General features: G+C 32.4%; 1 long non-coding RNA gene and 2 pseudogenes across 3 annotated transcripts in view; 2 read left to right on the forward strand and 1 right to left on the reverse strand.

Annotated features, from left to right (window-relative positions):
* LOC114315824 (phytyl ester synthase 2, chloroplastic-like) overlaps window positions 1-1,693 on the reverse strand; it is a 58,827-nt pseudogene extending 57,134 nt beyond the window's left edge. The window contains exon 1 of the transcript XR_014330164.1: window positions 1,330-1,693. The product of XR_014330164.1 is annotated as a phytyl ester synthase 2, chloroplastic-like (transcript). The remainder of the gene's footprint in view (window positions 1-1,329) is intronic.
* The window catches only part of LOC145789451 (uncharacterized), a 207,988-nt gene that overhangs the window by 116,022 nt on the left and 77,279 nt on the right, over window positions 1-14,687 (forward strand). The window lies entirely within an intron of this gene.
* Window positions 12,424-14,687, forward strand: part of LOC114315825 (phytyl ester synthase 2, chloroplastic-like) — a 48,889-nt pseudogene continuing 46,625 nt past the window's right edge. The window contains exons 1-3 of the transcript XR_014327386.1: window positions 12,424-13,055; window positions 14,145-14,196; window positions 14,356-14,411. The product of XR_014327386.1 is annotated as a phytyl ester synthase 2, chloroplastic-like (transcript). The remainder of the gene's footprint in view (window positions 13,056-14,144; window positions 14,197-14,355; window positions 14,412-14,687) is intronic.

The following is a 14,687-nucleotide window of genomic DNA, read 5'->3' on the forward strand; positions in this document are numbered from 1 at the left end:
CAAAAAGTCACTATCCTATTTAAGTCACATCATCTTATTTAAGTCACATCATCTCTCTAATACATCACTTCAAACCTAACTCAAATCCAACCCATATTTCATAAAAAGTCAAAAAGTGCACTTATTTAGTCTTCCCAAACTTGGCCTAAGTATTCTATGATTCGGTTAATCAGAGACTAAAAGTTGTCCATCAAATTTTATTTATAATTTTTTATTAGTTGGTGAGACCATCTCCACCTCAACACCAAATATTTCATCAAATTTAAATTTAATGAAAAAACCTACCTTTTGGTGCGCTCCAACCTAGCACTAAATATTTCATCAAATCCAAAATTTCTCAAGTCTTTTATCAAATTGAGGATGGATGTGTTTTTTATCAAATTATTATTCATAGTCGTTGAAACTATAAGCCATTTTCACCATTGGATGACCAGCCGATTGTCTCCCAGTCGACCACTTCCATGCAAAAATTTATAAAAAAATTACACTGGCCGGTCGACCAGCAGGACATCCGTCCAGTCGTCCACCCGATCGACTAGTGTTTTGATAAAAGCTCAAATCACTCCGTTAGAACGCGTGATATCAGATCTAGCTTTTTTTTATCAAATTTTACTTAAATTTGATTAAAAAAATTGAGTAAAGCGTTGGAGATGCTTTGACACATGAAAATTGATAAGTCACTCTTGCTATCAAGGCTAATAATGAGGCTGTGTTTGGATAGATAGAGATAGAGATAGAGATAGAGATAGAGATGAGAGTGAGAAATATAAAAATAAAAAATATATATTTTTTATATTTTATATTACATTCATATTTAATTCACTTTCTTTTATTTTCTTTTTAAAATTACTATCTAAATAAGTCATGATTCAAACACAGTAATTGAAATAAATAATAATGAAAATGATCCGACCATTATCGATTTGATCAACGATGATGATAATGGACCGTATCAAGTTTAATTTTAACATTAACAAACCAAAAAGAAAATGGTGAAAATAGAGGCAATAATAAATTGACAACATTAATAATAATAATAATAATAATAATTATTATTATTATTATTATTATTATTATTATTTAAAAAATAGTTGAAATCATCCACCAGTTTTTAATTCATTTTAATTGTATCATCTCTCATATTTTTCATAAAAAAAAATAAAAATTCACTTTTAACCATCTTTTCAAAACAATAATGCTACCCTCGAACCATATTCTCAGAACAATAACGCTACCCTACAGTTATGGTAGGGTAGTGTTTGTTTTATAGGAAAATAAATGAAAAGGAGAAACAAGAGCGGGGGGAAAAAAGAAAGTGGTCGGGTAAAAATAGCAAGAGAGGACAGTCGTCGTCTAAGGGGGGAGGAGAACCAGTAGTGTCCTCCTCCAAGGGAGAAAACCAACGAGGCGGTCCACCGTCATCTGATCTGATCATGTGCTTGGAACGCTCCAAGTAATCTTGTATACTCAAACCAAGTTTCACCTCCTCCAATCCCTTGCTCGGCTGCTGTGCATGTGCATGTGCATGTGCTTTCTTCTCCAACCTTCCCTTCTCTGACCCATCCCTCGTCTTCTGTTCGGTCCACAGAATCGATCGCCGGTCCGTAGCAGAAACTTTGGGTTTGGGTTTCAATACTCCAGTGGTTGGCGGACCATGGAGAGCCGCCAAGACTCCTAGTGCAGCTACCGACATCATGATGAGGAAATATTTCTCTCTCTCTCTCAATCTCTCTCTCTGAACATCTCCTCTCGTCACTTTAAACGCTTCTACTTTGCCGTTAGACTTGGACAACCACACAACGATAAACATGCATGACAATAATTACAAAAATACAAATACAAATTATATAAGCGGCCTCTGGACCTTAGCAACACAAATTAGCTTAAGAAGTAAATTTCTAAACATCAAGGATAATAAATTTTAATGGTCAAATGAGAAAATAGTCAAATATGAAAGGAAAAAGTATAATTTATTCTTAAATTTATGAGAAGTAATATCACAGAAAAAAATTATAAAATTATAAAAAAATATAATATTTTGATTATTGAAGTGTGTAAATTATAAAACTCTGGTGGTACCCCCTGTAGGCGTCTAGAAAGCTCATTCTTCCATGCCCTGAAGTGGCATCTACTAGCTGGTCAATCTTGGGTAGAGGAAAGCTGTCTTTGGGACAGACTTTGTTGAGGCTGGTAAAGTCTACGCAGACCCTCCATTTACCATTCTTCTTCTTTACCACCACTGTATTGGATAGCCATGTCGGATAGTGAACTTCTCTAATGGCCCTGGCTTCTAGAAGTCTGTCTACTTCTTCCTCTACTACTTCGACATGCATTAATGTCGGTCTTCTGACTCTTTGAATTACAGGTTTGGCCGACCTGTCAACATTCAGCTTGTGGCAAGTGACCTCGGGGTCAATGTCAGGCATTTCGTAAGGTGTCCAAGCGAACACTTCAATATTTGTTCTCAAAAAAGCTTCCAATTCTTTTTTCTCTTCTTCGGCTAAGCCCGAGCCGAGAAGAAAGAAGCGTTCTTCATCCCCATCCTGGACGAGGATTTTCTTCAGTGCCTCTTCGCTCTTCTCAACTGGCTCCTTGCCGACGTCTTCTAGGACTTCCAAGTCCTTATCTTCAATTTCTGTCTTTTCTGGCTCTCGTATGCTGCAGGTAGATTTCATTGCTGCCATGGAGCAATTCTTCGCCTGCAGCTGATCACCTCTGACTTCTTCTATCCCATGCTCTGTGGGAAATCGCAATAGTTGATGCAATGTTGAGGGAACTGCCCCCATTGTATGCAACCATGGCCTTCCCAAGATGATGTTGTAAGGGGAGGGTGTGTCGATGATGGTGAATTCTATCTTGATCTTCCTAGTGCCAGCCTACACCTCCAAGCTTACTGTTCCCAGTGGCCATGTTGGCGTTCCATTGAACCCAACCATTGGGGCATTGGATTGTTCCATATCATCTGGGTGAAGGCCGAGCTCCTTGTAACATCAGACGTACATGATGTCACAGGAGCTGCCTTGGTCAATCAGGATACGTTTCACTTGGCACTCCTCAACCTGGAGGGATACTACCAAGGCATCATTATGCAGATGTTGGACCATCTCTAGGTCGGCTTCAGTAAAGGTTATCATTGGTCCCTGGCACTCTTCTGCCCGATGTCTTTTCTCCTTGACTTGGTAGACATGTTGTAGGTGTTTTATCTTCCTCTCCTCGGATTTCGTTTTCGTTAACCTTCGAGTAGATTACGTTAATTACCTGAGGTCCTCCTGCTTGCGGCTACTGTGTTGGGGGAGGTGGGGCTACTGGTGCCTGAGGCAACCTTGCCCGTTCTTCCCTTGTCTTGGTCTCATCGACAAGGTCTCTCAGATGTCCTTGTCTCACTAGGTCTTCCAAATGTGTTTTCAGGGCTCTACAACCCTGAGTTGTATGCCCATCTTCATTGTGGCAGGCACAATGTCTGCCAATGCTTCTTCCCATGAACTCTCTTGGAGTCCTCTCTGGCGTTCGGAAATAGGGTTGGTTCCGAATTTGATCCAGGACTTTGTAAATCGGGATTCGGAACATAGTTGTTACTGCCTGTGTGGCCCTCAGTTCTGCTTCTTGTTTGCTCGATCCATTATTACCTCGGCCTCGCTTCGGCGAGCCGTTTCCTTTCTCTTGTTTTATCTCCTTAGCCCCCGACGTGTCTTTTTCGGCTCTGGTGTACTTCTTGATTCTCACCATGAGCTCTTCCATACTTTTTGGCAATGTCTTTGCCAAAGACTTTCATAGTGGACAGTTGTCTTTCAGGCCGTTCTTGAAAGATACGACTGCCACCTCTTGATTACATTCGAGTATTCAATTGAACACCTCATAGTATCTTTTTGCATAGGCCCTAAGGCCTTCATCCTTGCTGATCTTCAAAGCCATCAAACCGTCCACCCTTAATGGCTGCAGCTTGTTTGTCATGAACCTAGCCACAAACATCTCGGCCAGGCCTTCCCAAGTCCTCACGCTTCCTTTTGGTAATTTGTGGAACCAATCTGATGCAATCTCCCCGAAGGATGAGGGGAACACTTTGCAGAGCAACGGCTCGTTTCCACTATACAATGCTATTGAGTTCAAATATAGTCCAACATGGAAGTTGGGGTCTGACTTACCATCGTATATTTGAAATCTCGGCATACTGAATCTCTTGGGTGCCTCAAACCTGTCCAATTCCACCAAGAATGGTGTCCTCGGCTTATCTGGGGAGGTTACCTCGGCTTCGGCATTCTGTTGCTTCCTCTTGAGGTAATCTCTTAAGTCTTCTTTGCTCCGCCCAGGAGCTCGGCTATCTTTCGACTTCAATCTTTTCGGTATACTACTCTCGGCCTCGTGGTGAGCCCTTTTCGACCCTTCTCCATGAGTTGTGTCGAAGCACAGCCCTTGTCCCTGAACATGCCGATGTCCTTTGGGGTCTGCCTCCTTTATGCGATGCGTCCTCCGTGATTCTTCTCTTCTTGATTCTCTTCGTCCGACCTCCCTAGAAGGTTGGTGAGAATATCTCTCGCTCCCGTTGTGCTGAGGGGCTACGAGGATTATTTTCTACCCTCCCTTTTGGGTATTGGCCGCTGGGATCGGCGTGTCGTGCAGCGAGGACGGTGGCTGCATGACATTATTTTGCATCATGAAATTGATGACCGACTGCAGGTCTGTCAGTTTGTTTGCCATCTCTTTTACCTCTTCGTCCCTCCGTAGACACCTATCCTTCCAAACTTGGAGGTCGTCCTCCTTGTAGTATTCACTTCGATCTGGTTTCTTTGGTGCGTCGCCAGTTTGGCCCATGTCTTTCGCTCCGTGATTCTGGTCACGAGTTTTTGCATTGCATTCGTCTCCTGTGATATCAAGGTCAATTGGTCTCCCACTCCCAGTAGAAGTGTCGTCCCCAACCTTTTCTTTCTGTCCGTTACTGGCCATCTATTCTACTTTCGTTCCCATAGACGACGCCAAATTGTATGACTGAAAATCTGACCACACTGCAATCTTAGTATCCAGCTGGAGAACACCGGCAGAATAGATGGCACCTAACTAACCTACAACAGAAAGAGAAGACTCCGGTGGTGGTTCGCCACCCGGGGATACTCCGACGATCAAGTCAGTACTCAATATCTCTCAAAGATAATCAATAGTGCTTAACTCATTAGACAGAATATAAATTGCGTACCTTAGACCCATGAGGGTACCTCTCTTTTATAGTTACCTCAATTTTAATCCCAATAGAAGCCTGACTTCTATGGATTCCTGTTCAGTACTTACTTTGGACTCCTCAAGAGATAAAGATAAACTTTCTAAGAGCTTTATCCTTATCTTGGCTAAATCTCTTTTTTATTTTAGGACTCTTGTCCCTTATCTCTTATCCGCTTATCTCGGATTCCGATATCTTCGGAGATAACCTCGGCCTAACCGAGATGACTTCGGCATATCGACCAGGACACGTGGCACCTCGGCTGACACGTCGGCGTTACCTTGCCACGTGTTGGTACTAAAAAATATATCCCCACAATTTGTAATATGTTTTTTTATATCCACTGTGATGTTATTTTTCCTTCAATTTAACGATACAAGTTACTTGGTCAGTTATTCTAAATGTTCATAATATATATATGATTATTAATTTTAAATTTATAATAAACTGCATCGTACTAATTATTTGATAATATGTTGATAAATAAAATTGATCAATAGGATTAACTCAACTTGTCTGGTTAGCAGTCTTTGATACTATAATCTATTTTCTTCATTCATTTTCTATTTTTGAATTTGATTGTGGATAAAAATGTGGGCATAAATAATGCACGATCATTAAGGAGGGAAAATTAGTAACATTTCATGTCATTAGAATAAGCCAAAGTACTATGTTACCGTCGGACATGTCATTAGAATAAGCCAAACTCTGTTGATGGCGTGATATAATTTCCGGCAAATCACAAATAACATAGAAAAGACTTCCAGAATCGTAGAGTTCTATCCGGAATCGATCCGTGACTTATAAATTTATAAATTTCTAATTCAAAATCAAATTACGAATTTAAAAAATCAATTCAAATCTATCAAATTAAACTAAATCAGATTGAATTACGAATTATCCGGATTTTTTTTGCTCAGCTCTGGATGTAGGAAAAATAGATAAAGTAATAAGTAAGGTTGGGGAGGGGCTATTTAAGGCGTAAGGAGTGGTCGATAAGTATGAAAGAGAGGGGGGGTTGTTGGAAGTAGTGACGGGCCGACTGTCAAAGGTGGCTTAGAGCTAAGTTGAGCATCCACAGAAGGAAAAATAAAATAAAATAAAATAAAATGAAGAGTATATTAGGTGGGCGGGGCCATTTAAAAAAAAATAACAAGGGAATTTACTTGTTAGAGATGTCTTTCAAAATTAATTATGAATCCATGAAAAAATTTATTATTATTATTTTCTAATGTTAATAATTTTATTACTAATTTAGAAATATTTTTATCAAACTCCGCTAATATGAAATTACCCCATAAAACAAAGCCTATTTAATGGCATTAGGGATGTTTGCGGTTCGGTTGTAGTCAGAAAACTTTTAATCTATCATTCGTCTGCCAGATTAGCAAATTGAAAAAAATTAATCTACATCCGTTCGTCGAATTGGCAGATTGAACGGATTAGCGGATGGTTGTAAATCGATTTGGCGGTTTAAATTTTTACAAATTTTAAACATAATATATCAACTTGTCAACATTTTTTTTTATAACTATCTAACTCAATATAACCAAAAGATTATTAAATAAATTGTCAAATTCCAATAATAAATACGTATAAAAAAACCATGCATTATCAAAATATTTCATTACTTTTTTTTTATTTAAAAACTATTTAATTTTTTTTATTTAAAAACTATTTAATTTGATTTTTTTTTAAATGACAAAATTAAGTCTTATATTTTTCACACAAAAATATCAAATATCAACTCTTGTCATTTAATAAAAGGATTTCCAAATTGAAAACAAATTGAAAACACAATAGAATATCTAAACTCTTTTTTCAATTAAAAATACAAACGGAATATCTAAACAAATTGAAAACACAAAATCTTACAAATTATTAGGGGTGCTCGTGGTTAGACGGTTCGATTGTGGCCAAAGGAATCTCAAATCCGCCATCCGTCCAAAACTAAGCGGCTTGGAAAAAATTAATCTGCAACCATCTGCTCGTCATCAAGCATCCGTCCAAAATGCAGCAGATCAGTTCGGATCGGATCGCTCGGTTTGAACGGGTCGGAATATCCACTATTCACCCCTAAGTGGCACCAATTTGTTCACAATTTTTGTCCATATTTGCATTCCACTAAATGTTTATTAAACTATAAAAAAAACAAGTAAATATATATATATATATAAACAAATTTAGGATTTATTTGATTATAGAAAGAAAGAAACAATGAAAAAATAAATATGATAAGACAATTTATTTTGTAGTCTTGCATTTTAAATTAAATTTGTATGAGTAAGTTATAATACCATTAAACTCTAAATATAAAATTTCAAAATTAGATGAATTTTATTGTACAAAAATACATTAAAAGGTAAAACAAAACAATCATATACTATTTTTTTAATAATATTTTTCAAAACTAGTTAAATGTTAATATTTATTATTATATTTAGGGTACGTACAAAAAAATAAGGATGATAAGTTGACCTTTTAAGTATTTTAGTCAATTACCAAATATGGATCTTAATTTATATTTATATTTTATTTTATTATATATTATGTTTATACATCAAATTAATTATATTAAAAAAATAAATTATTTCAAAAGAGATTTAATTTTTTTTTAAAGGAAAAATTAGTGAATGATTCCTCTCCAGCTTTGTATAGTAGAAGAGGTGTAAGATGTTTTTTTGATTAGTTAAGATCCTTTATCATTTTCACAAAGAAAATTTGACTCAGAGAAATTTTGTCCAGCTAGACGACTTAGAGAAATTTCAACCCTGATTCAGAGAAATTTCAATTTTTTTCTTTGTAAAAATTGAAATTTCTCTGAGTCAAATTTTCCCTGTAAAAATGTTAAAGGATCTTAACTATTATAAAAATATTTTATGCCTTTTATCTTATAAAATCTTAATATCAGGGGTCTTAAAAAAATTCATTTTTTATATTATTTATTGCACTCCTTTAATATAAAAATAAAAGGATAAATTACAAATAAACCTTCTAAGGTTTGCTTATAAATTGCGCTATGTAGTTTTGAAAATTAAATCTCACTTATTAAAATTTATAATTTCATAACAAATAACCCATCTTATTAATAAATTATTAAGTCAATTAACAATATTTAATAATATCAGAAATATATTTTAATTAATAATTTAAATAGTTTTATTAGTATAGAGGAGAATGGTTTGGTATTTTATTTTTCAATTAATTATGTTAAATAAATTGGGGGTAATTACCCACCAATACCATTAAGTAGACTTAAATATGATTAAATTTTATTGACTTTTTGAATAAATCAAAAAGTTTTTTAATACCTATATCATTGTCACGTTTCAAACCCACCCGTGATGGGATTGTCACAATTATCATCTCTTCTCTTCTCTCATCTCTCATCTCTCATCTCTTTCTCCACCATTTTCCCAAAAGCTTCACACTACCGTTGTTTATCACCATCGCTACCATCACTATCCACCCATCACCACCATCATTGTCTACCCACCCACCACCACCACCACCACCACCACCACCACCACTGTTGTTATTTAAATACCGCCACCGTTCACTAATCATCTTTACCATCATAGCATATTTACACTCCACCGTTACCAATCTACACTTTACTGTCATAGATCTACACTTCATTGTCGCCGATCTACACAACCACCATTTCACTACAGCCTCATTTGTTTTAGATCCATAATTATTTCTTAATGATAATTTTATCAGTCTCTCTTGTTCTCTATGTATGTCAAAGAGGATGGTGAATTCTTATAAATGAGTGAGTGAATATGAGTAAGGATGGTGAATATTACTGAATAAATTTATAACGATAAATTTATTAATCAAGACTTGTAGATTCATAAAGCTAGTTAATAAGACTGACCTATAAGTGTCCCAAATAAATTTTTAAATAAAAATTATTTATTCGTTTGTTTGGCAAAAAAATATTTATCATTTTTTAAATTACATAGATAATTTACAATTTAAATAAATCAGTGGTATCTATCTATCTATATCTATCTATCTATATATCTATATCGATATCTATCTATATATATATAACTATATCTATCTATCCATCTATATCTATATCTATATATTATATAAGGAAAAATGAGTTTTTAATCTACAAGCTTTGTGAAAGCTCCAATATCCTAATCCTAATTTTCTAATTTTTTTATTAAAAAAAAACTCAGCATTTATTGACTTCTCCCAACCCACAAGCCTTTTTGATTTATCCCATAATTATTGCACTACCATTTTCAATTTTTCTCATACCACACTATGGTTACATATAAAAATAAAGAAGATAAGAATTTAGGTATGGAACTGAAAAAGATATAACATCTAAATTTGAATTATGATTTAGTAATATAATTATCTATTTTTTTGATGTATATCTATCAAAATTTTAAATCACTTAATGAGATAAATTAATCAATTTTCTAAAATTATTGATTTTTTAATTTATAAAATAGATTAAAAAAATTATTGACTGATTTATTTATTTAATAACAAAAATATTTCATAATCTCTCCATCATAATCTCTCTCACCGATTTCTACAAAAAAAATAAATATTAAAAATTGCCTTCCTTCTCTCTTCCCCCAAAAATCAGATAATATTTTTCATGAAAGTTGTAGATATCTATCTACATCTTATATATTATATTATAACATTAAAAAAAAAACTGAAAATCAGATATACAAACAGATAACATTAATAAATTTGATTTTTATTTATTTAGTTAAAATATTTCTTTTGCATCTCAATATCCAATTTCAAGTTTTAAAAATCTTTAATGTTTATCTAAACAAATCTAATTTGAAAATATCTTCCATCATTATACTTTAAATCAATAAAACTCACATGTCTATTACATATCTGATTCACATCATAACTTACCTAAATAATAATAATTAAAAACAAATAGAAACCACAGATAAATTAAATTTAAAAAAAAAATAGAAACCCACAGCTCCATCTTAAATATTTTTTTTAAAAAAAACCCGAATAAAAACCACACAAAAATAAAAATGATAAGAATTAGATATGAATCTAAAAAAAATATGACAATATTCAAATTTAAATTATGATTTAGTAATATAATATCTATTTTTCTGATGTATATATATCAAAATTTTAAATCATTTAATGAAAAAAATTAATCAAATTTCAAGTCTTATTTAAAAAATAATCGATTAGTTATCCCAACTCCTAAACTTCGTGGGCAGAAGTTAACGGATTGGGTTAAGTGAGGTTTAAGTTGTTGGAGGTAACATTCTCCCACTCTATAAATTTATTTATTTTTTAATTTTATTTTTTCCCTGTGTGATTCTCTCTCTCTTGTTGGTTTGGTTTTGGTTTCGGTTTTAGTGAGATTTATGTGTTTGTTTATAGGTTTGCATGGTAGAGAATAATTGTTGGCGATTATGGTTACAATCGAAATATTTATGTCCGTTCAATGCCAAGGATTTTGTTTTCTTCAATGAAGACCATAAAATTGAAGTAAAAAAAAATGGGTATCAAATTTTTTATTTTTTATTGTCATTTTATTTTATAAAAAATGTGAAAATTTATTGAGAATTCAAGATTTTACTATAACATTAGATTTTTGTATAATTAGGTAAATTTAAAACTTTTAAATATCATTGCGTTCTTTATTTTTATTCTCTTTCTATCCCATTAGACCATTATTGCTATTTGTTAGTTTGTTAATTATAATTCAATTAATTGAAAATGAAAACTTAATATAACTTTTCATATATATTATAGTTAATTTGTTACAATTAACTTGTTAATTTTTTTATGTGATTAAAATAGACCATTAATTTGTTAATTTTTTTATGTGATTAAAATAGACCATTAATTTGTTAATTTTTTTATGTGATTAAAATAGTCCATTTTAATAGTATATAGAAGAGTTAGGTGGTTTCTTTTATATCCAAAAAACACAATCAATTTTTTTTACTTTTTAGTTTTTTCAATTGAAACATCAATTATTTATGTCCATTAAAAAAAATTGAAAAACACATATCAAAAAGCTGCACATTATTTTTTATTTTTTTTCATTTTTTAATATTTAGGATATTTACAAATGGAAAATGTTTGACATTCCAAATTTTTTTCCATAATCCAACTTATAATGATGTAATCATAAGTGTCAATTTTTATACAAATATGAGAAGAGAAATAATTAAATTATACATTTCAACCAATCACATATTCAAACATTGACTATTTCAAGATGTTATTTTACTATAATTCCAATTAAGAGAATCTTTAACCCTTAATATATTTTTTTATCAAATTATAATTTGATAAAAATATAAAAAAGCGAAACATTGAAAATTAGATTTTTTCCACCAAAATTGATGAAAAGAAAAAAAAATGTGATAAGAATGAAAGTTCTTTTAAAAATTGCTAAAAATTTAATGAAAAAGTTGAAGCAATTCATATCAAATCAAAATTTTTATTCAAATCTAAAATCAAATTAGATAAAAAAAAATTAAAAGAAAATGATGAAAGTTTGAAAATATTTTGAAACCTTCTTATTCATAAAGATTAGAAATCTGTGTGTGTATTATATTCATATTGTATTTTTAATTATGAAATTGAAACCAAAAGAAATGTAACTAAATTATTAGATTAATAATAGAAATATCATATTAATTATTGTTAAATATTACTTCACTTCATATTTAATAATAAAATTATGTATTTGTTTTAATTATAACTTTTAAATTTATATATTTTCATAACAAGAAGATATATGTCATAACTCAGTTAATATCATTTAATTAAGTTTAACTTTTTTTTTAATACAAGCTTGCACTAAATATATATATATATATATATATATATTTTTTTTTTAATTTTTTTAAACTAATAATTTAAAAAATTATAAATATAAAAATTAACTTATAAATTTTATATATATTACAAAATAAAATATTAAATTTATAAAATATTAAATTACTTCAAGTTAATCATAATATTTTTTTAAATTTTTTTTATAAAGTTCCCGAGCTATCACTAGTTTATAATTTATTCAAAAATGAAATGCGTACATTTCTCACATGCTTTGGCATCGTAAAATAATAATAAAACCATTAAAATATAGTAGAAATCATGGTGGTGTTTCGGAACTTGATTCTCGAATTTTTTTTTACTTTTTTAATAAAAGACAAAAATTTTATAAAATTAAAAAATAAATTTAAATAAAATATTATATTTAATTACATAATTATTTTATTTTTTTCTTACAAACATCACATTTAATTATAAAAAAAAATCCCAAATATCGTTCAAACCACTAAAATTTTTTAACCCAATAATAACATACAACTAAAAAAATCCTACATAAAAACCCCAAACAGCCACTTTGCCTTGAGAAATTGAGGAATCTGAGATGGGTTTGGTGATATATAGCGGCAATTTCGAATATAAGGAGACGTCTCCGAACAGAGAGAGATTCATGGCGGCTGGCGGAGCAGGAGTTTCATCGCCTTGTTTCTCGCCGCTTCACCACCGTGGAATTCGACGAACCACAACCACCCCACCAACATTCAAACCGCCGCCGAAAATATCGATATCGGTGTCGGCTTCTGTTCATACACGGCAATCAGTTCCAGCGACCGAACAAACAAAGTCTGAAGCCCAGCCCTAGGCGACACGCTACAATGACTCGGTGGATGAATCAGATTCGTCGAATCATTGACTTTGAAGGATTACTTTGAACAGTCCAAGGATATGATCAGATCCAACGACGGTGGTCCGCCTCGTTGGTTTTCGCCGTTGGAGTGCCGCTCTCGATCTAACGACTCTCCTCTCTTGCTCTTTTTACCCGGTCAGTTTTTTTCTTTTGAATATTTTTTCCACTTTCTCGAGAAAATGTTCTTACTCGAAACGTTTTCCTGCGAAACAAACAAAGGCTACGCTGAAACTGCCATCAGTCATTTTTTCAATCCCAATCTTACATTTGCATTCAACGTTTCTGTTTATTAATGCATGCGTACGTATGATACAGTTTTGAATTTAAATTTTAATCATAACCAAATTTCGGTTATTGCATCACATGTATTGAAATTATGCTTATTGTTTCTAAAAAATTTTAGTGAGAACCAGTCAAGTAAAAAGATTTAAAATAAATAAAGGGTTAATTATACTAAGCACCCTCAACTATTAGCAAATATCACTTGAGCCCTCAAGTATAAAAATGTATGACTTTCACCCCTTCATCCCCTCCAAAAACGGTGTATTTTTACGATTTTCATAGTTGAGGGGTCAAAATATATGAATTCATAGATGATGGAGTTAAATGATATTCACTAATAATTGAAGGGTCATAGCCCGTTTGTTTGGGGTTATGTGGAGGGGATTGGGTTTGATAGTGAGGAGAGGATTGAAAATGGAGTGTTTGTTTTGAGAGATAGGGAGGATATTATTAATCCCTTGGTATTAGTAAGGAGGAGGAAGGGGGATTGGTAAGGAGGAGGTAGAGATGATATTAGAAAAATGGCGAGGGGATTAGAAATTTTTTTATTTATTTTTTATTTTTTATATATTGGGAATTTTTTTTTAAATATAATGTTTGTTTTTTTATATTTTTTTATTTGTTTTATTATTTTATATAAAAATAATTTAACAATTTCTCACTATTAATCTCCTCACTGTCAATCCCCTCACTAACAATCCCCTCACTATTAATCCCCTTCATTCTATCTCCCAAAACAAACGGGGCCTTAGTGTATATGACCCATAAATGGAAGTAAACCTGAATGTATGTAATGTAATTTTAATAAAATAGAATTAGAAATAGTGGAATGTAATTAAGTTGCGATTGAATAGACTGATGTTTAAGTCATGCACAATAAAGACTAGTAGGTACAAGAAATTCGTACTTAACAGCTAACCATGTTTCGTTTGAATTTGGCAGGGATTGATGGTGTGGGACTTGGACTTGTTTTGCATCATCAAAGACTTGGACAGTAATTTTTCATGCTCTGCAATACAAGTTACTTTCCGTTAACATAGGATTGTTTACCACTGTTCAAGCTAATAGAATATGTCTATACAATATGGTATGAGACTATTTTTAATATTGATTTCTTATGCTGCCTAATTCTTTTATCCCCCCTTAAATGAAGGATCTTCGATATGCGGTGCCTGCACATTCCCATTATGGATCGAACGCCATTTGCAGGTCTATCTCTCTCTCCATACTTGTAGTGCACACTAGATTAGGTACAATGACTGAAGTATGGAATTCCATGCCTTCTCTCTTTGCCCCTGCATTCCCTGTCTCTTGGGGTCATTTTGACTATGGACAGCGAATGGCTCAATGCATGACATGAATTCAAAATGAGGAATCTGTCATTTTTTGAATGTAGTCAATAGGGAAATATAGCAACCATCTTGAATGATTATAAAACAAAAGAAATTGAACCAACGCCACTTTAGGTTGTACGACAATGGCAAT

Source organism: Camellia sinensis, chromosome 1 (genome assembly GCF_055761805.1).
Source record: "Camellia sinensis isolate YWXY chromosome 1, ASM5576180v1, whole genome shotgun sequence".
Classification (NCBI taxonomy): domain Eukaryota; kingdom Viridiplantae; phylum Streptophyta; class Magnoliopsida; order Ericales; family Theaceae; genus Camellia; species Camellia sinensis.